Source organism: Akebia trifoliata, chromosome 3 (assembly GCF_017979445.1).
Source record: "Akebia trifoliata isolate Shusen 1 chromosome 3, ASM1797944v1, whole genome shotgun sequence".
Taxonomy (NCBI): Eukaryota; Viridiplantae; Streptophyta; class Magnoliopsida; order Ranunculales; family Lardizabalaceae; genus Akebia; species Akebia trifoliata.
In genome coordinates this window covers 31,017,823-31,025,542 of record NC_141377.1, presented here as the reverse complement: position 1 = coordinate 31,025,542, position 7,720 = coordinate 31,017,823, and the positions used below count along the sequence as shown (strand labels likewise).

The window sequence follows — 7,720 nt, the reverse complement described above, 5'->3', positions numbered from 1 at the left end:
ATGTGCATGGACCAGGTGAGTAGGGATGCAGCTCCGTGGACCGCGTCCCGCCTTAGAGAGAAGCACTCACACAAGCAGGTGTGGACGAAGCGGAAGCAAGAATGTCTGTTTGAGTAACGCAAACATTGGTGAGAATCCAATGCCCCGAAAACCTAAGGGTTCCTACTCAAGGTTCATCCACGGAGGGTGAGTTAGGGCCTAAGATCTTGAATTGAACCAAGATCCAACCAATTTGACAAATTTTGGTCCAATCATAGGCTCAGTTTTTCTATAAAAAAAAATTATTTTCCATGTTGAAATGTGCCCTAAGCGAGGGGAACTAACTGGTCCCCCTCAACGAAATCCTTCTACTAGTTTTCACTAAAACTGTACCTAAAACAAGGGTCAGCCAACGAAACAAAGGTTAAGGGAGTGATATCATACATCAATGGTAGGTTAGTATAGCTTCAATTCAAGTTATATTCGATCTTAGGCTGCAAATTTGATAGCCAGTTGTTATCTAGCTTCACTTCTTCCCTCTACGTATCAGCTTTGGTCGCTTCCTTCTTTGCCTCTGCAACAACAAGTGTCTTTGGCCGAAAGATCTCCATGTCGGTAGGAGGATCGATGTTTCTAATTGGTGTTGCCCTTAGTGATGCGGCTGCAAATGTTGAAATGCTTTTCATTGGTCGTTTATTTGGGGTACGCTAGTCAGGTATTCTATCTATGCCCTCCCTCATCAATCCATCTCTCCGACACAACAAGAATAACAACAACAAAGCCTTATCCCAAAGATTGGGGCTAAACGAATCATGTTCTTCCATTCCATTTTGTCTAAAGTCAAGTCTTTTGTTATGGAAAGTAATATTTTAAAAGCCAAACTAACCAACAACTAGACCAAAAATGTATTAAATTGATCGGGTAGTCAAACCCTAGTTTAATTTGGTTTGGAGCAATTTACATTTATCAAAATATTTAAATATATTTTTTCTTTCTTTCCTAAACTAGCTTCATTTTTTTTTTTAATGAAAAGATAAGATTCAAAAAATTGAAGGTTTACAAACTAATCGATTTTATAATAAAATATGGTCGGACCAATTGCATCACAGTGAGTTCATACATCCCATTGTCATCTCCATCCACAATCTTTTGGGCCATATTGTCGCTCTTTTAAGATCATAAATTTGAATATTTCTTCTAACTATCTAGGGTCCTAATCATATTAACCAATATGAATTTGGCAATTACTTGACGGGTCAATTCGGTTAATTTGGATAAATCCAAAAATAAAAATTGTGTAGATGTTTACGAGTTTCTGAATTTTTGAAAAAGAATTGTGTAACAATGGTTGTAATCAACCTTCCGTGAAATGTCCAAACCACATCACTTAACTTTCTCTTAGTTTATCGCCTATGAAGCTACTCTAACATTTCCCCGAATGGGACTCTCTCTCTCAAATGTTTGTGTTGGTAGTCTGTTCCCATCTATCTATCAGAAATGGCACCAGCGAAACTAATTAAGAGGAGCACTCAACATTGGGTTTCAATTGGCGATAACAATCGGAATTCTTTCTGTGAATGTTGTGAACTGTGACAAAAGCAAGATTAAGGACGGAAATGAATGGAGAGTGTCATTGTCTCTTGCTGCCATCCCCGCAATCATAATGACCATTGGCTCATTTTTCCTACTAGACACCCCCAACTCCCTCCTCGAACAAGGCCATAGGGATGAGGCCAAAGCTATGTTGCAAAGAGTTCGTGGAGCTAACAAGGTTAACGAGGAGTTCCAAGACCTTATCAAGGCGAGTGAAGCATCAATTAAGGTGGCAAATCCATGGAGGAACATCCTTCAGCTAAAGTATACGCCTCAACTTGTCATGTCCGTACTCATCCCGTTCTTCCAACAACTAACAGGAATCAATGTGATCATGTTCTACACCCCCTTGCTATTTAGAATCTTGGGTTTTGGTGACAATGCCTCGCTTATGTCCATTGTTATAACTGGCTTGATCAATGTCGTTGCCATGCACCTTGGTCTATATCTTTGCGGTCAACAAAATTGGGAGCAGAATTTTTTTCCTTGAAGGTGGCGTTCAGATGTTCATATCACAGGTATATTTGAAGTACAAAATCGGTGGGCAAGAAGCCAAAATTATCGTTTTTTCAACTTCAAATAAATATATCCATCTTGTTACCAACCAAATAGTCCAAAAGACCGATTGGTTGGAGAAGGGGATAAGTATGACTATAAGAGGCTCACCAACCAGGGGGGTAACTGGGGTATGACACACCCGAGAGTGAAGGAAAATATACACTCAACACTCCCCCTCACCCGTAAGGATGGAAAGAATCAAACCTGTGACCTATACAAACCTAGCGCTCTTGTACCATGTTAACCAACCAACTACTCCAAAAGACCGATCTGTTGCAGAGAAGGAAAACTATGAATATAAGGTCACAGGGGCTTTAGAGAGGTAGGACACACCCAAGAGTGGAGGAAATATACACTCAACACATCTTAAGGTGTAAATACAAGTATGTTATTTGGTAAAAAAATTCATTATCAAACATGGGTTATTCCCTATATGCTAAAACCGCTTATGGCATGATAATTTTGGCTTCTGGTTCGCTCTATTTGGTAAAACACCAATCCAAAATTAACTCTCCATCTGTATTTATGTCTTTATGTCTTTATGATTACGACTGATATGAAATAGCGGTGTGAGTTGTGGTTTTTGTCATAGGTTCTTGTAGGAATCATGCTCAGTGCCAAATTTGGGGTCAACGGTGTGGGATCATTGTCTGACACTGGAGCCAATATGGTGCTGTCCTTAGTATGTGTCTATGTGACTGTATTTGCATGGTCGTGGGGGCCTTTGTCATGGTTGATCCCTAGTGAAATTTTCCCTCTAGAGATTTGATCGGCAGGACAAGCCATCGATCTGTGAACATGTTCTTCACCTTCATCATTGCCCAATCCTTCCTAGCTATGCTTTGACACATGAAGTTTGGAATCTTCTTCTTTTTCGCTGGATTTGAGATGGTAATGACTCTCTTCATCTACTTCTTTTTGCCCGAGACGATGAACATTCCAATTGAAGAGATGAACAAGATTTGGAAAAAAAACATTGGTTATGGGGGAAATACATCCCAGATTAAGCTATAAATCATCAGCGAAACGCCCATGTTTAGTTTTAGGTAAATGAAGCTTCTTTCATTTGAGATTCACATAACCCAAATCATTTGATAATCGTAGTAATTACATAGAAAGAGACAATTTTGTGTCCCTCATTTGCATTCTATTGGTTGATTAACCCTATCCGGGATAAACTAAATCCAGAATCAAGAGTTATCCCGGAACAAGCCTATTAAGTGGTTTAGCTATAGGTAATTGAAGATTCTTTCATTTGAGATTCGCAGAACCCAAATCATTTGATAATAGTAATAGTTACAGGAAATTAAGAGACAACTTTTTGTCCCTCATATGCACTATATTGGTTGATTAGCTCTATATAGGATAAACTAAATCCAGAATCAAGAGCTATCCGGGAACCAGCCCATTGAGTGGTTTAGTTATAGGGAATTGAAGCTTCTTTCACTTGAGATTCACAGAACCCAAATCATTTAATTGAAGATTCTTTCATTTGAGATTAACAGAACCCAAATCATTTGATAATAGTAATAGTTAGAGAGAAATTAAGAGACAACGTACTTTGTGTACCTCACATGCACCTTATTGGTTGATTAGCTCCATCCAGGAACATGCCCATTGAGTGGTTTAGTTATAGATATTTGAACCTTCTTTCCTTTGAGATTCACAAAACCCAAATCATTTAAGAATAATAATAATAATTGCAGAGTAAGAGACAAATTTGTGACCCTCATTTTCACTGTTGATTAGCTCTTTCCCGGATAGATTAAATCCAGAATCAAGAACTATGTACTATTTGGCTTACATATCATTTTCTTGATTATTCCCATCCACCAAAAATCATTTCTTTGCACCTAGTTATTTGGTTTTAAAAATTATTTAAATTCTAGAATCGTAGAAATAATTTTTAGAAAGATATTCTCGAAGACAAGCCCTTCGGCCAAAAACTTGATTTGGTGTTTGAATTACTGAACCAACCATTTTCTAGATATTTACCAAAATGGCCGTATACTCAATTTCATAATTATTTATTTTCACCAAAAATGCTATATATTTTTGACACATTTACTATTTTGGGCTGGTTTAGAAATTTTGGCAAAATACATAACTATTACAGCATAATATTTTTCAAAAATCACTGAATCTATCTTTTTATATATGTGAGTATGAAAGTGGCCATATGCCCAATTTCATAATATAATAAAAAAAATTTTACCAAAACAGTCTATATCGTATGATCACATTTGCTTTTTTTTATGTATATATTTACCCTTTCTCTGAACATGCATTCAAATCAAGAGCATAAATTCATTAAGTTGTCCATACAACAAATAACTATTTTTGTTAAAAATAAAATTGTGAAATAAGGTATACAGTCATTTATATTAATATAAGCAAATGGTTTCTTTAATAATTTCAAAGTAATACAAAGTGGTTGTCTAATTTTCTTAACTAGATTTGTTGGTCACTACTATAGTTAACAATTTGCTGTACGGGTTAATACTGAACAATGATTTGTGATTGTCTAATGGTGAAGCCTTTAAGTTTAAAGAGCGAACAATGAACATATATCATACTATATTGAGATAGATTTCCTTTTTATGAAAATAAGGGTTAACGTGTGCTTTTACCCTCTTCACAGAAAGTTTTTTTATTTTATTTGTTTAATTCGGAAAAAAGAGTAAATCGTGAATAATCCAATAAAGGTCAAGAAGTTGTGAATTTTTACAAGGAATTGAATTGAATGAAAGTTTTAATTGTTTCTTATATCATTTAAAAAAATTGGTTATAATTGGTAACTTATTCGGAGAATTACTAAGTAAAATGTGTTAGAATATTACATTTGAAGTACTAGTAAACTAAAATGCACGTGGATTATCGTATAATAGTTAAGAGTTTATCCATCTTCCCTTTCATTCATCATCTCTCTCACAATAAAATAGTGCTGGAAACAGGATATCGTAAAATATTTAACATTTTGCCTTCCCATTTTGAATGTGAGATTTTCCTAGGTCAATTTGTATCTTTGCTTATGTAGAAGTAAACATTGATACATTGAGAAACTTCTCTACTTGAGTCATTTCCAAAAAAGGCTTGTTCATAAAATTTTATAGACTTTTCCCAAGTGTTCTAGAAACCTTGCGCTTTAGTTTTTTTTATTTTTTCATCTTAACCAAGGTTTAATTAGCAAATGAAGCCTCAATTTTTTTTAGGGTAAATTACTACTTCTTGCGCTGAATATAACAAAATTCCAATTCCAACTCACTGTTCATTTTAATTCCAAAAACATGAAGAGCGAGATCACATGTATTTCCAAAAGACAATCTAGCTAATATAAGGTGGTGAGATCACGGATATTAATTTGAAAAGCAACAATCTCATTGGTTTATAAAGTGACGATCTCACTAAATTGTCACTTTTTAACCAACAAAACTATCGCTTTATTTATCAATGATCTTGCTACCTTATATCAACAAGAACGTCACTTTGAAATACATGTGATTTTGCTCTTAATATTTTGTGAATTAAAATAAACAACGAGCCAAAATGGGAGTTTCGTCAAAAGTTGATCACGGTTTTGAAACTTCTCAACTTTTTAACCACAATGAACCATTGGGTAAAATGATTATAAAAAGGGAAAATTACTTAAAGGACTCTCGTAGAGGAACTTCTTTCTAAATAGTCCATAAGTTTTCGCAGTTAGCTAAATAGGACATCTTGTAAACTTTTTCTTTCTAAATGGTCCCTAAAGACCATTTTCACCTAAACTTTGGCCCAAACTACCCTAACTTCCAAACTCACGACTATTTTCATCAAATAACTCAATTTTCAACATCCAATCGATGCATATATAAGAGCTATCATTTGCGTCGAAGAAGCTCGAATCTGCATTTTTGGAGGGTTTTATTGGCCAATTTGAAGAGGTATGTTTGGTTTAGGTTTTTTAAAAAAAAATATTTGAATCACTTTTAACATAAAAAAAATCTACTCCATATGATTCATTTAGGTTTGAAAATGCAAATAGAGTTTGATTTTATCGTTTTTATGTTGTTTTTTAAAAAAAAAATCCATCATTTTCTTGTCGGAGAAGACAAATGTTCATTGTTTACAACATCAAAGTTCAATAGTATTAATAATATGAATTCGACGATAATTAAATTACCATTGAGTTCATATGTACTAATTGAATTATGAACTCGATGGTAATGATACTGTGAACAATCCTTCACAAAAAGTATAATAATATGAACTCGATGGTAACTAAATTACCATCTAGTTCATATGTAATAAAATTATGAACTTGATTGTAATATAATTATCATCGAGTTCATATATACCAGTTGAATTATAAACTCAATTGTAATATAATACCATCGAGTTAATGTGTAATTAAATTATGAACTCGATTGTAATATAATTATAATATGAACTCAATGGCAATGATATTGTGAACAAACCTTCACAGAAAATGTAATTTGGTAATATCATCGAATTCAATAGTAATATTATTGAACTTGATGGTAATTTATTTAACTAAATAATTTTTTTTATACTAAAAATCCTTGATTATTGTATAAAATGGTGCAGTTATATCGTGGTATTGAAGTCAAAGGTATGTATTATTTTTTTTATTATCAATATTATAGGGGAAAGGAACACTCTGTTCAAGTATTGGTAACCTTATCAAATTTTTTGACGGTTTAACTAAAGAACAAACCAAGGCATTTAAAGATACGCACTTTGGTAAATTATACAAATTGAAGGCAATGAAGATTATACAATAACAGTTTTGATGGAAAAAATTCAACCAATGTTGTCATTTTATTTTGGTGATGAAGATTTAAAGATTACCCTACTAGATGTTACCCTTATATTATGATTAAGATGTGTGGCAGATAAGGAGGTTGTACTCCAATCACTTGAGAAGGATAAGAAAACCATAAGACAGACATACTACCCCACTTCTTAGAAGATTCTTACCAAGTATGTTTCAGTTGCGTTGGAGACCCAGAGATTTCTTCTGATGATTTTTTGAAGTTGAGTTTTCTCTATGTTATCGGTATTGTTTTACTCCCAATTGGCAACAACGCCATCTTGCCAATATACGTTGAGTTTATCAACGATTTAGACACCTTTAATGAATATCCATGGGGAATGATGGTGTACAAAGATTTGGGATAAGCCATGATAACACTTGGAGAAGTGGTTGGTAGGGCTATATATAATATCCATGGGGAATGATGGTTTACAAAGAAATGGGAATCCACAACATTTTTTTGGGATAAGGCTGATGAGGATATTTTGAAATAATGCAAGGTAAAAATATATATTTAATTTTAATAAAAAAAATTATTGTATAAATGTTTAATAGAATTTAAAATTTTGCTCACAAGTTCTAAGAAATTTGAAGTTGATAGAAAGTGAGAAGAAAGACAAATTTATTAAGGATGTTTTGAATTTAGATACAATTCAGATTGATGAAAAATTAATTAAAACATACAATCCTCTGAAATAGGCCAAGACCTATTGGGTAAATAGGAGCATAACTTATTTACATTAACTTGTTCATTATTTTTTTGATAAATTCTTA

General features: G+C 33.7%; 1 pseudogene; it reads left to right on the top strand.

Annotated features, from left to right (window-relative positions):
* Positions 1 to 3,144, top strand: LOC147406362 (sugar transport protein 11-like; annotated as a pseudogene).
* Positions 3,145 to 7,720: the final 4,576 nt, after the last annotated feature.